Consider the following 16,085-nt stretch of genomic DNA (forward strand, 5'->3'; position numbering starts at 1 on the left):
ATCAACTTGTTATCTTGATATCCTCTCTACAGGCACTACCAATACATTCGGTCTTTCACATTTGTTCAAAAATGGCCTGTAGTATGTACAGTAAGTGTTACATTTAAAAGTACAGCATATCCTGTGTGTCTGACTACATATTTTTCTGTTTGGTCATCTGTAAGTATACAGTAAGTTACTGTGTTTTGTATGAATCTCTTGACAAAGGACTCATATGTTCATGGTAAATAATGTAGTGAAAGGTATCCATGTTGTTAAGATCATGGTTTTGGAGGGTCCAATACCCCCTTTTTTAACTGATTAATTCATGATCATTTGAAATGAATTAGTATTACTATTTATAATGCACCTAAACAAACTTGATATGACTTCTATCTATTCCACAATACATTCAAAATTGTCAATGGACATGTTACTGCAAAAAGCTGTTTTAACTTTTTGCAGTTATAGTTTCAAGGACAATTTAAATATATTGATTCTAGAAGGGCACTATTTAGGAGGCAGGACACAGGTGCAGAGTTAAAGGGAAACATCCTTTAAATATTCTTCTTTGTAAACTTGAACAGAAAACTGAAAAAAAAGAGAGGCCACTTAAAGCACATAATGCAAACAATGATCCACATCTCTATTTGGGGACAATCAGAGGTGGCCCCGAGGTGCATAGAGATGCCTAGAGGACCCCAGCCAGGTGCTGACATGGAATGTGGAAATCTCATTCATTTTGTTTCTTTAAGGATGTGTAGACATTCAATATCCACTGTATACGGATCAGCTATAATATTATGATCACTGACAGGGGAAGTGAATAACACTGATAATCGTGTTATCATGGCACCTGTCAATGGTTGGGATATATTAGGCAGCAAGTGAACATTCTATCCTCAAAGTTGATGCGTTAGAAGCAACTCTTCTTTTGATGGTAGTCTTGCACAATGATATGCCTACCTCCTGGAGAGTGTTCTTCACTGGATGTTGTGAAGGGCTTTTCTTTACCATGGAAAGGATCCCACAATCATCCACCACTGTTGTCTTCCGTGGACGTCCAGGCCTTTATGTGTTTCAGAGCTCACCAGTGAGTTATTTTTTTTATCAGAATGTACCAACACTGTTCATTTGGCCCCACCTAATGTTCCTTTTTTTTTTTTGCAGCCTAAGGATGGCCTGTTTCATTTGCATTGAGAGCACCTTTGACCGCATGTAATGGGTTCACAGCAACAACTTCCAAATGTGAATGCCACACCTGGAATAAACTCCAGACCTTTAACATGTGTAAATGATGAATAATTAATGAAGGAATAGACCACACCTGTCCATGAAACAGCCTTTGAGTCAACTGTCCAATTACTTTTGGTCCCTTGAAAAAGAGGGGGCTACATATTAAAGAGCTGTAATTCCTAAACCCTTCTTCCACATTGAATGTGAATACCCTCAAATTAAAGCTGAGGGACTGCACTTTAAGCCAATATTTATAATTTACCTGTAACTTTACTACATTTTGGTAAACAGACAAAAAAATAAAATGTATGTCAGTATCCAATTATTTCCGGACCTAACTGTATGTGTATAGTGGAGCAAGTGTAACAAGGGAACAAAGAATAATACAACAATATAATGCTTGTTCATCATATCAATCTCCCCACAGAATTTACCTGCCTTGTTCAACAGGCAGCCGAGACATCGATTGCAATGTAAATATGAGTCTGTCCCTCCATCATAAAAAACCCTTTTCCAAAATAGTTGGGAAGCAGCATAAAATGCAAATAAAAACCCAATGCAATAATGTGCAAATCATGTATCCATGTATTTAATTTAAAATAGTCCAAAGACAACATATCAAATGTTGAAACTGAGAAATTGTCATGTTTATAGAGAAATACATGCCAATTTTGAATTTGATGCCAGCCACACGTTTAAAAAAAGTTGTGACAGCAGCATTTTTACCAGTGTGTTGCATCACCTCTTTCTTTTAACAATACTCTGTATTGTTATTTTGGAGCATAAGAGACTTATTGCTTTAGTTTAAAAAATTTAATGTTTTCCCATTCTGGCTTGATAAAAGATTTCAACTGGTTACTGTTCATTTCAATATTTTTATAATATTTTTTTGTTTCTTGTTGCAGACTTTTCCAAGTTTTCCATGGGTGACAAGTCTGGACTGCAGGCAGGGAGGCCAGTTTAGCCCCCGGACTATTTTACTCTAGAGCTATGCTGTTGTAATATGTGCAGAATTTGGCATTGTCTTGCTGAAATACCTAGTGTTCCAGTTCTGTTTTACCTCCGGCTTTGTTCCATTCCAGGTACCCTCACCTGGCCCTCATCAACGCAACACTCAGCTGTTATTGTGTTTCCCAAAGCCTAGTCATTTGTTTTTACTTTCGTCCAGTTTGAATCTACATCCAGAAAAGTTCAATGTGCACGCTACCCCCTACACATCTACATTGTCATAATGCCGGATCGGAATTATAGATGAATAGATCAGGGGCTAGTTGTTTAGATTTGTTTGGTCAATTTGAGATCCGGGGCTATTCATAAAAGATCCAGTTATAGCCCTGGACGCCCAGGCCTAACGACGCCACTGATCTACACATTCCACATATACATAGACTTAATAATTGTCCTCTGCCCTCTATTTGCACTTCTGGTTAGACACTAACTGCAATTTGTTGTATACTGTACTTGTACTGTTCAATGACAATACATTTGAATCTAATCTAATGTTAGACGTTCACACCTTGTAGGATGTTTAACCATATGTCCTTGAAGATTTACCCAATATGTCATAGCTAGTTGTTGTCTCCTTAGCTTTAATGGCATTTCTCCCAACTCCACCTCCAGTGCTGCCACAGGAGAGGTTCTTACTGCCCTCAACATATCCTGAGTGCTTGTGCTTGGATTACATTAAGCTTTTTCAGATGAGACAGAGCTGATGATCCATGTGCTGTACAGCCATAGTCAAATGTTGATCTTAACAGAGCTATATACAGAGTTTTCAGAGCTACTCTATCAGCTCCCCAATCCTTTCCTGCAAGACATCTCATTACATTCAGTATTTTCCTTCCTTTGATCACTACTCTGTCAAAATGGTCTTTCCATGTCAGTTGACAGTCAAACCACATCCCCCCAAAACCCAAAACACTCATTGTATTTTCCCATACACCTTTAAGCCTATTTCATCCCTAATAACCCTTCAGGTAAAAAGTGTTTTCCACAGAGAACTTGAAGACCACTGTTCCTCAACTCCTATTGCCTTTTGCACTCGTCTTGTTACGTGTACCACCTTTCTCCCTCTTTTTCAAAGTGCGCCATCATCTGCATATAATGAGCTCCCAACATCTGGACTCACCTTACAAAACACATCATTTATCATAATAGAGAACAACAAAGAGCTGATTACATTACCTGGCGTGTACCATGATCCACCTCATAACTATCTGACAATGCACTTCCAATCCTTACTTGTACTGACATTCCAAAGAGAAAGTCTTTTACCCAGTTGAAAACCCTCCCCTTAATCCCTGTGCTAAAAAGTTTTATATATTCATTCCACAATATATCATAAGTTTTCTCTACATCAAAAAATACAGCATCAACCACCTTTATTAAAATGAGCTTTCCTAATATATGATTCCATACACAGTATAGGATCCACGGTTCCCCTGCCTTTACTAAACCTACTTTGGTCATGGGACATCAATAATGCTGCTCTCTAGGAAGTAAGTCAATCGTTCTGTTGCCATTCTTCCCATCAGTTTACATACATGAGAGGTCAATGCTATAGGTCTATAGCAAGATTTGTAATGGGTTGGCTGTGTTCTCCTTTCCTGTGTGTAGCCCTTTTCCCCCTGTTGTCTCTGTCTGTGTTGTGTTCGTCTGTACTTGAGGCTGTGAGAGGCGTGACCTAGGGAGGAACTAGGTCAAGGGGCGTGGCCATTCACTCCTGCACAGTTTCCACACAGCTGCAGCTCATTCCATTCATCACCTCTGCAGTCTATCTACCCAGGCTGTTCACCTCTTCGGTGCCAGATTGTAAAACAACACTTGTGATCCTGCTCAAACTGCTGCTGCCTGCTACTTACCTGAGTTACCTGCTTCACTGCCTCCCCGCTGGGACCTGTTGAGCCATTACTCTGCCGCTTTCTGCTGAGCTGCTGACTTCCACCCTGCACTGCTCACTCACATTCCCCTGGATTTTTGTCGGTAAGTCAAGACTGGACTTTCTCAGACTGCCCACTCCGATTCTCAGTTCTGCCCTGGATTCCTCTCTGCCTGCCTGCCTGGCGCATCACTACCATCCAGAAGCTGCACTGCCCAAACTCCCCCTCTTTGCACGATTAAGTTTGACTGTTCAAATAAACATCTCTGACAGCTATCTGCCTCCGTGTGTTGTGTCTCTGTGTTTTGGGTCAAACGACAACCTAACAAGATGAATTAGTTTGGTCTTTCCCAGGTTTCCTTATTGTACCTACAACAGCTTTCTTGCCACTCTCTGGTAACTGACTGTCCCTCCACACCTTATTAAATAAGCACTTTTTCCATGGCATTGTCGCTAAGATGAGCAATCATCATCTTCTGGCCCTCCTCTTGAAAGTTGTGTGATCTGTGTACTTTCACAAATGCTTGTGCTAACATTTCTGCCTTCGTTCATTTTTCAGTGCAGGTAATACACAGTCCCACCAACATCCACTCTTCCTCCTCATCTCCCCCCACACTCCAACAGGGGTATCCCTACCAATTTCCCCACACAACGTCCTCCACTACACCCTCTTTGTTAACCGAAAGGTTCTCCTTACTATTGCTTGTTTGTACAGTATCATATGCAATCTGAATATTCTGTTCCTGTTCTTAACCGTCTCTCCACACTGTTCATTCCACCAGGGTGCTGTTTGTCCCTTGCGTCTCCCAGTACCAATAAGTATCACTTGTCTTGCTGCCACTAGGATTGCATCACAAATATCCTCATTTACAGATTCTGTCACTTCCTAAATTTACATCTCCCAAACTTTTCTATGTGGCAAATATATTCACTGTTCAAGTGTGTAAGCTCAGTCCTGGGGACACAATATTCAAATGTGCTCCTCACACTATCGAGCACTATTAAACCACTCCTACTAATCGTTCCAAATCTCACCTCTTACAACTCACACCTCTGTCTCTCTCTCTCTTGGCTCTCTCCCCCAAAAACTCTCCCGTCCACCTTCCTCCCCAGAATAATAGTTCCACTCGATTCTAAACACAAACAAAAATATACATGCCCCTGTTTATTATCTATTTTGTTTTCCATTATACATACTATTATAATTGTTTTACTTCCATAGACCTGTATAACCCCCTTTCCAACACATCTAAATGGAATCACTTGCTTTATAAAAGTAGCAAGTCTAGACTAGTTTTTAGCCACGTCTCTTGTATGCACATCACATCTGGTTTAGTGGGTAAATCAGCTACACCAGTGTTTCTTAATCCTGCTTCTGGGGACCCAAAGGAGTGCACATTTTAGTTTTTCCCCAAGCACTCACGCACCTGATTTAAATTGAAGACTTGATGATAGGTTGATTACATCAGTCAAGTGTGTGAGTGGTAGGGCAACATTTGAATCAGGTGTGTGAGTGGTAGGGCAACATTTGAATCAGGTGTGTGAGTGGTAGGGCAACATTTGAATCAGGTGTGTGAGTGGTAGGGCAACATTTGAATCAGGTGTGTGAGTGGTAGGGCAACATTTGAATCAGGTGTGTGAGTGCTTGGGCAAAAACGTGCAACCCTTTGGGTGCCCAGAAACAGGATTAAGAAACACTAATCTACACATTTCTTGAATGTATGCCCATTTGCCATGAGACTCCTGGCATGCCATTGAAGGATTACAACCGTACTGCAGATGAACCCACACATGATTCCTGACTGGACTGATCTTTATTATAACTGAGTTCCTGATTTACACTTTCCCATGACAATCCTGTGGTCCCTTGATACCTTCCTGCCATCTTCACGCTCTTCCTCCCTCGCTCTGTTCTCTACGACCCTCCTCCTCCTCCTATCTGTTCCCTTTCTTCCTTGGCACAAACTAGTTTAACTGCTTCTGCATTCAATAGTTGTCAATCAATCCTCACCCGCTGAACTTGTATCTGTCTTCTAATTGCTGTACATCCCCCTATAAGACACACTATGAGAACCTCCACAATTACTGTATTTTAAATTGACCCCTTCTCCACACTCTCCGTATGCACGTTCTCCCCCACACTTTGCACATCTGCTTTTGCCATTACACGCTCGCCGCATGTCAGGAAATATGATCCCCTAACTGGGGATACCAAATATGACAAGCTCTGTCTGAAATATAGAGAAGTTATTCATTAAAAAAGGAAACTAACACTATGTACACATCTTCAAGACAATTAAGAAGCACACAATGACTCCCCCCTCCAACAAAGCAACATCCGGTACCAGGAAGAGTTATTGAAGTGTATGAAGGAAAGAAAATGTGGTCCTGATTCCAGGCCTAATGAGAGCCGTTGGTAAAGGGTGATTGTGTAGCTTCAAAGGATGCCGTGGATGTATATTAGGGTCATGTTTGGCTGAGAGCCTTTGGAGATTGACCTGGTATTGGTGTTTTGCGAGGTTCCTTTCATGCTGCCACGTTTTCACCGCAGGAACTTTACCCAGGAACTAGGAACCTTTCGAGGAACTCACTGCGTTTTAAGTGAATAATGCTATCCTGCATGAGTGCAACAGAGATTTTTTTTTTAACTGTATTTATCTAGTGTATGTGTATATGTGGGGACCTAAATACCTGAAGAAAAAGGTCCTCTGGGTTTTCGGTTAAGTCGTCCGGTTCAGGGGTTAGGTATAGTGAAACATATCCAAATGGGTATAATGTTTAGCATTAGGATTAGGCATTTCCAGGTCAATTTTGGGATTTGGGTTATGGCTAGGTCAAGTATAAAAGTTGTTCAGGTTGCAGTTAGGTTAGATTCAAAGTTGGGCTCATGTTTAAGGAATAGGGAACATAGATTTCTAGATTAGTGTTACGTCTCTGGGGATAGAAAATCAAACGTTTGTATTGTGTTTAGAATGATAACTTTGTAACAGTGACTTCTTGTCGTCTATGCTTTACTTCTTCCAACTATTGTGACCATAAATGACGAAAAAAATTATCATGTATTACAGTGTGTCGGGCATAACTCCATAACAGCAGTGTCAAATTATGCTAATGACTCCTGAGAGAGGATCACAGAGGGTTGTTTTGGTGACCCTGGTGTGTCTCTGTGTTGTACTGCTAGTTCTGTCCATCACTCTGGGAGTCTTCTGTAAGTACTGAACCATTTTACTGAGTTGAGTCTTTTCACATTACTGAACCAAACAGAGCTGTGTGGTTATTAATCCACAAAATGTGCTGAAAATTAAAATGCTAATTCTGGTCTCAGCATATTAAATGTTCCTGGGAACTTGTATGTGGTTTGCAGCAATACAGTAAATTATAAAAAAATATTACATATAAAATTATTACCCAAGCCAGCCACATCCATTGAGTTCAGGTTGGCTTGATAGTTTAAAATGTAAAAAAAATAATTCTCCTTGCCTTTGCTCTAGATGCTAAGAACATGATTGATCATCAAGCTGAGAAGGCTCGCTCTGAAGATCTCCTTGCAGAAATGAAGGACAATTTAACCGGTGAAAATATTAATGATGTTTGATGAAATTCTTGATCTTGGTTTCTATGGTACAGTTTAGAGTTTAAATGGTTCTGTCTCAGTTAAGACTTTACTTAGATTATGATTACATGTATGGAACAGTATTACCTTTGTTCCCCAAAACATGTATTTTAGAATTATATGATAATTTCAGTGCTCACATTAACTATTGCATGCATTTTGAGATCATGTCATTGTATTCAGAGAGCAGATGTCACTGTTGACACGGTCTGACTGAATAATGTCTGATGCTGAGTGTAGGATTGTTCAAATCTGGCCTAAGGTAAGTACTGTGTTAAGGGTGCTAGGTCGGGCAGGTCAACATATCAAAGGAGATCTCCATATGTTTTGTTTTCCAAATGTCCTACATTATAGCCTGAATTCACCTGTTATATTAAGAGGTTCAACATTTAAAGAGGAACCTAACTTCCCGATGCGATATACTGGCAGTAAGCACATGACAGTTCTATTTCCTTGTTTTAGTAATAGTCATTAAACAGACCCGGTAATTCAGAGCAAAGTACTGTAACAGGGTTGTCCTCACCAGGAAAGGGGCCAGCTTAGGCCTGGTTTACACAGGTAGCACATTGCAGATTTTCTTAACTAACTGAATCTGGACAGCACAATGCAAACCTTTGGCTAATTGAATCAGTATAGGTGATGAGGGAAGCGTTTTGATACCCTGGCCTAAGTTTCATGTTGTTTGTGAAGTTTCTTGTTAAGCACATTCATTTTGTAGGTCCATATTTGGTTTGCCAAGTGCCCTACATTGTGGTTTAAATTCAATACAACAGGAACTGTACACTCTCTAGTAACTAAATGCAAATTACATTTAAAGAAAAAACCTCTTATCCTCAGAACTACAAAAATACAAAAGGAACCTTACTGAAGTCAACAAACTCCGGGCCAATGTCACAGTTCAGTTTCATTTAGTTGATTGAAGTTTTAGTCATTCAGCAAAAGGTCTTATCAAGTTTGACTAATAGGAACTCAAGTGCACACTGATGCCCAAATCAAGGAATGTCCATGATGTAGTATTTGCACCTTTCATGAATGTTTGATGAAATCCATCACATTCATCTATGGGGTACATTGTGTCAATGGAAGACATGCTCAGATTAAAATACTGTCATCTCAATATATAGAACAATGAGACTAACTTCAAACAGGCAGTATTCCATTAAATTATTATTTAAAATGAGTTTTACATTAATTGGCAGCACGAGATCGGTAGTGCAGAGTATTTACCAAAATTACCAATTACCATTTTCCCCAAAAACCCAAGAACATCTTCATACTATGTTGACAGAAAAACACGTTTATATCATATTTATGACACAAACAATGTATTACGGTTCAATATATCATATAGAGCGATGTACACCCTTGTAATCCCTATTGTCTTTACACATGAACATTTTTCACTGAGAGCAGAGAGATAAGAGGGACATATGTAATGGTATTCAAACTGTATGTGTAAGTATGTATGCGTTAGCTTCTTTTCATGGCATCTTGTGGTAGTCAGTCTCACTGTTGTTCATAGGTTCAGAATTGGGGAGAGAGGCAGAATTCATAGGATTGAAACTGTGTGTGTCTGTGTATAGTTGTTAGCTTCCCTTCATGTTCTCCTGCAGTAGTCAGTGTTCACACTTGTTTTCAAAAAGCTCTTATTAAGCATTAAAGTCCAGGCATTTTACTATATTACTAATAGGTTGTCAACTTATTTAAATGGGTAACGGGTAAACAAAACATTTTACAAAGTACACAAATTCAATTATTTTGGATATTCTTTTATTTTGTCAATGTTCTGTATAATGCTGTGAGCTGATAAACAGCAACAGACGATTAGGCTAACATTGATTAGATAGATTCAACTTAATTGTCATAGAACAAGTACAATGAAATACAGTTAGCATCTAACCAGAAGTGCAAACAGAAGGTTGCAGAAAATTGATTGTGAAAGAATTAAGAACAATGTATGTTATAGGTGGGATTTATAAATGTGCACTGATGGCAAATTGAAGGTGCAATTTGTGTGTGTATGTGTATCTGAAATCTATCTGAAAGACTCCGCAAAGCAATCCAGTAGTACAAAGAGAGAAGCACAACAAGGACAGTCAGAGGCACAACTAAGTGGTGGGCGAGTGCGTATGGTTAGTGATGGGTCAGAGTTCAACAGGGTTACAGTAGCTGGAAACAAACTTCTCCTGAGCCTGCTAGTGCCGTCATGGAGCTTCCGCCAAACCACACTGTGGCGCAGTTAGTCAGAATGCTCTCCATTTTGATCAGATTTTACTTCAATACAGATCTCATCAAATTGTCTCTTACTAAGAGGTACGTAGTGTGGCTTGTCGTACTTCACTGTGACAGCTTCGTTCTTTCTCCCTGTAATATGTACAGTTCGCAGCAGTGGGACATGACTGTCACCAACACATTGATAATCAATTATATCTGTGTAGATGTATAGGGTGTTAAACCCCGTCAGAATATCTGTGGTGTATGTTCCATACCATGTGGCGGACCACCGCTCACCTGGTTTTAACCCCAATATCTGTTCCAGTTTTGCACTAAATTTCAAACTAAACTGGGGCTCACCTTTTAGAAACACTCTATTTTTAAATTCATCGTACCCCACCGATAAACCATGTGTTTTAAATGACTGTTGAGCTCTATCACTAGTTTTAATATGCTGCTGTAATAACCGGTGTCGAGTTCATATTTCCAAGTTTTGTCGTTTTTCAAGTCATGTAGTTCAAATGCGTTTTCGCCCCGCGTAATGCGCTTGAATTATGACAGTTGATACATTTACAAAATACTGTTGAAGTTGGTGATTTTGGCACATTCTATGCAATCATTATGGCAAAGATACTTTGATTGTTAGAGCTTCAGACTTTGTACACGGGCCTGGAGATCATCTGCAGATTGAGTTGATTGGTGAATCTCTGATAGACCCCGTGCATTCCTGTGGGCGGATTAATATAATTAATGCACGTTTGGTAATTTACTTGAAAGTGTTATGCAGAGTAATGCTGAGATTAAGATTGATGAATCACCAGAGTTGGCGTTACAAATGAACAACAACCATGAGGGTGGTGCCCCGCGATGTAAAGCTCAAATACTGTTGATAAAAAGGCATTTATATGTGGCTGTGAATAATGATTGTACATGTTTTTCAGTTTGTTTGATGGGTATGTTTAACTCACAGTACACATGCTGAGGCCCTGGTTAGTGGTTGTGAGTTACATAAGGGCGCTGGTTTAGTGTTAAATGATTGTGTGGCATTCACAGATATTGTAATTATTGTCTTTCATTGAAAACATGGGATGGTCACTTTACCAAGTTTATTAAATCTCTCAACGATATTCGCTTAGACATAATTTCTTGAAACAAAATGTTTTATGTTGTACTTCTTCATTAACATTTCAAAATGTTAATTAAAAAACTCCTCTTTGTCTATATGGAGTTTTTGTGGTGTTCTTCCTTCTTTTAATATGTCTTCAAATGCTCGCTTTACCTCGATAGCACTTTTATTTCTCAGCACACAAATCCATGCGTATTTGCTTAATACATCTATGCATGTTAGCATACATTTCATGTTATTGTTTTCCACACTGTAAGCACTCATGTCAACCAAATCCAGCTGAAATTGTGAATTTATATAATGAACAGTAACTCTATTTCTTTGAAAATGCATAGCTACAGGCCTGGTTAGGGTTAGGGTTGTGTAGTCCTGTGTAGCGTGTATGTATCCCTGGCGAGTGTCCAGTCATCTGCCTCGCCATTTTTGAGGATCTCCCCGGTTTTCTCCAAGTACGCTCTTTTCAAACCCTCTCTAAAGCCTTGACCAACACATGTTTCAGTCGCGGTGTTAAAACTGTCTCCACAATGTCATCATAATGGGTCTGGTTTGGGTGGTCCACTTCACATCCAATTCATGCTTTGTGGAGAAAAGTGGCAATAACGTTTTCCAGAATCGTACCCAATGTTGCTTTGATGATCTTTGAAACTTTTGGTGCAAGGCATTTGTCTATTTTGTTATAACTCTTGTTAGCATTTGAAAGAGGTGACACATTAAGAGGACCTAGCTGATCACCAAACCAGTCAAGCCAATTGTAGATTCTTGTTGGGTATGCCTGTGGAATCAAAGTGTCGGGGTCTGGGGTACCGTAGAAGTCTACAGCGTTGTCAGCCATGGCGTCACACAGCCAGGCCTCTACCTTGTGGATTTCAAGCTTTGGTTGGTTGTATTCTTGAGACATGTTTCGGAAATTCTTCAGACTGCTTGATAGTCACAGGCGGTCTGTCTGTTTTTATGCTGTGTTGAGGATGGTGATAGGTTAAGGCAGGGCTTCAGGGTCTTGCGTCAATCGAATAGTACGCACTCACAATCTAACCCGCTGACATTTCATCGTACTGTTTCATTTCCTCGACAACAGTACATCTACCGTATTATGTGTGCCCTGTTTTGGGCCTAAATAAATCACTTTCCGAAAGGTGTCCCATAAATGGGCATTAAAAACCACTTGATCAGTCACACAGCCTTAAACTCTTGGCCTTCAGGTAATTCATAAAATGCCACCTCCGGTATCTCTGGGTTGAATATGTATCCACCGATCCGACCGTCATCCATCATCCAATCCTCTGCCAACATATCCTGGTGTAGTTGATGGATTTGGGTTAAACTCTGCATCGGTTTCTCCAGGGCTGGCATGTTGATTGCGTCTCTGCTGTCCATTTCTAATCTCTTGCCGACTCGCTGAGCTGCGGTTAAGCTGTTAGCTTAAAATGGAGTTTCACCCAAAACGCTGATCGCTACACAAGCTGCCATGGTTTGTATTGTATAGGTATGTTTACTCAGGCAGTACTGAATGACCATCACAGGGGTCTGCGTGGTTTAAATACACAGACCAAGCCAATCATCCCTTAAAACATGAAAGGTTAAAGCGCCCATATTATGACTGCTTTTCAACAAGTTAAAATAGGTCTATAAGTTCCATTAAACATGTTTCTGAAGTTTGCTGGAAATAGCTTGAAGGAAAAGATTCTTACCTCCCTCCTTTACCCTCTGTTTCAGTCCCTTTCAAAGTTTTCTGTTTTCTGCTGCTCATTGCATATTCATTAACTGCTGCTCCTTTGCCCACGCCCACTCTAACTGTTACCATGGTAGCGGGGGATGTGTATTGCTTGACCGACTGAGTCTCCAGGTTTGTATGTGGACACCATGTTAATAGCTAGAAGCTAGCGGTTAGCGTTACCTTGTACTATGTGGCAAAACACTGGCTAGCTAAAATGTTAGTTTGCCAAAACACTTCTTGGTTAGTTCGTGTAGAATTGCAAAATAAAGACAGCTAATTGTATAGAAGTACTTACATGCCCCTCGTCTGCAGGTATTCCACGCAAAGTTGGAATTTAGCAAAAGTTTCTTGGCTAATCCTGCCTTGTACTGACCGAAGTTGGAGAAACAGCCCGTCTCAAAGTGGTTAGCACAAACCGACAATTTTTTGACAACTGTAGCAGGGACATTGCCTTCCAAAATGAATTCAAGCCATGCCGCTCTTCTGTCCTCTGCGGCTGGGACGCGATGGAGTGTTTTGTGCTCCTCTTTACAGCCAACAACAGCACAGTTTATACAGATTTACGAGTAACCCTCTAATCCGCCGGTGCCGGTCAAGGATGTCTCCTAGTCAAACACCAGATCCCTCTCTGCATCTTTAACTAGTAACTCATTCATACATGTATAGGCCGACCAAGATTACATCAGTTCAAGAATTTCCACAACAGGGGTTATAGCATTGCTGAACCCTGGCGCCCTTTTGTTAAACACCAAACATCTTGCCGCTGATATAACAATTATTGCCTGGGAATGTAACATTCCGGAACCCTAAGACCCCATTTGTTAATCATCAAACATAACCCACCTGTTATAACACACGTCTGTTTTGCTCATCAGACATTGTAAAACATCAAACACGGACACATCAATGTAATCATAAATCACAAAGTCACCGGACATGCATACGTCATTCCAGAAGTCCCGCCCTAACAAATGTCATACAGGAAGTCCATACGTCACACTGGAAGTCCCAACCTGCAAACCGGATGTCCCGCCCACCTCTCAAATCATTCTGGAAGCCCCGCCCACCAGGGTCATAAATCATCAAAGTGATACATTATACCCTACATTTACTACTATCATCCTTAATGTTCCAAAATGAGAAACATTACAATAAATATTAGGACAGTGTGCTGTTATTTAGCTGTCAAGGGATTGTTATTTACATGTCTTATGGTAAACTCTAACTGTCAGGATTCGATTAAACTGATCAAATTCTATTATGATCTATTGGATTAAAACAGTAGTATTATGTCATTTAAAATGTTGTCATAATCATTTGTCATTCTTTTATGTTAACTACTGTATTTGTTAATGGTAGTTAATTTACCCTTTGGAAAGTGTTACCCAATTGTTTATGTTGCATTATATAACGGGTGAGTCTGGTTCAGTCTGAATTCTATGCTGAGGTATTATTTTGGATACAATAAAGGCTCAATCAACATATTATGTCTCTTAAATAAAGAGCTGATTATCTTTTGTTATTTTTTTGTATATTAATGTCTTTCCTTGTATTGTACTGTTTTTAGACTCAAGGAAGAGTTTTTTGTGTGCCTTCCTTAGCTAATGGGAACCCTATTAAAATGATAAAAATCCTAAATCGTGAAACTGGAACTATGTGCTCACAATTCGGCTTATTGGACAATGAGTAGATTAGTTTGAAAACAATAGACAGCCATCTTGGACAAGTTCTCCCATTAATAATCTCAATGCCCTGGAACTTGGACCACATTATAACTTGAAGATTTCACATGACTGTAAGACTTAGACATCATGATGAATTCTGTAGATTGTGGTTTGCTTACAACTACGAAATATACACTCACCTAAAGGATTATTAGGAACACCATCCTAATACTGTGTTTGACCCCCTTTCGCCTTCAGAACTGCCTTAATTCTACGTGGCATTGATTCAACAAGGTGCTGAAAGCATTCTTTAGAAATGTTTGCCCATATTGAGAGAATAGCATCTTGCAGTTGATGGAGATTTGTGGGATGCACATCCAGGGCATGAAGCTCCCGTTCCACCACATCCCAAAGATGCCTTATTGGGTTGAGACCTGGTGACTGTGGGGGCCATTTCAGTACAGTGAACTCATTGTCATGTTCAAGAAACCAATGTGAAATGATTTGAGCTTTGTGACATGGTGTATTATCCTGCTGGAAGTAGCCATCAGAGGATGGGTACATGGTGGTCATAAAGGGATGGACATGGTCAGAAACAATGCTCAGGTAGGCTGTGGCATTTAAACGATGCCCAATTGGCACTAAGGGGCCTAAAGTGTGCCAAGAAAACATCCCCCACACCATTAAACCACCACCACCAGCCTGCACAGTGGTAACAAGGCATGATGGATCCATGTTCTCATTCTGTTTATGCCAAATTCTGACTCTACCATCTGAATGTCTCAACAGAAATCGAGACCAGTCAACATTTTTCCATTCTTCAACTGTCCAATCTTGGTGAGCTTGTGCAAATTGTAGCCTCTTTTTCCTATTTGTAGTGGAGATGAGTGGTACCCGGTGGGGTCTTCTGCTGTTGTAGCCCATCCGCCTCAAGGTGGTGCATGTTGTGGCTTCACAAATGCTTTGCTGCATACCTTGGTTGTAACGAGTGGTTATTTCAGTCAAAGTTGCTCTTCTATCAGCTTGAATCAGTTGGCCCATTCTCCTCTGACCTCTAGCATCAACAAGGCATTTTCGCCCACAGGACTGCCGCATACTGGATGTTTTTCCCTTTTCACACCATTCTTTGTAAACCCTAGAAATGGTTGTGCGTGAAAATCCCAGTAACTGAGCAGATTGTAAAATACTCAGACTGGCTCGCCTGGCACCAACAACCATGCCACGCTCAAAATTGCTTAAATCACCTTTCTTTCCCATTCTGACATTCAGTTTGGAGTTCAGGAGATTGTCTTGACCAGTACCACACCCCAAAATGCATTGAAGCAACTGCCATGTGATTGGTTGATTAGAGCTGACATTTGCCCCAGTACTTCTTATAGTGGTGTGGCGCCGCCCCACCACTCTGAACACAATGTAGTTTCGAGTGTATTCAATGTATCTACTATTATACACTGAACAAAATTATAAACGCAAAAATTATTTGCCCCCATTTATCATGAGCTGAACTCAAAGATCTAAGACCTTTTCTATGAACACCAAAGGCCATTTCTCCCAAATATTGTTCACAAATCTGTCTTATCTGTGTTAGTGAGCACTTCTACTTTGCTGAGATTATCCATTCACCTCACAGGTGTGGCATATCAAGATGCTGATTAGACAGC

This window comes from Esox lucius, chromosome 24, assembly GCF_011004845.1.
Source record: "Esox lucius isolate fEsoLuc1 chromosome 24, fEsoLuc1.pri, whole genome shotgun sequence".
Lineage (NCBI taxonomy): Eukaryota > Metazoa > Chordata > Actinopteri > Esociformes > Esocidae > Esox > Esox lucius.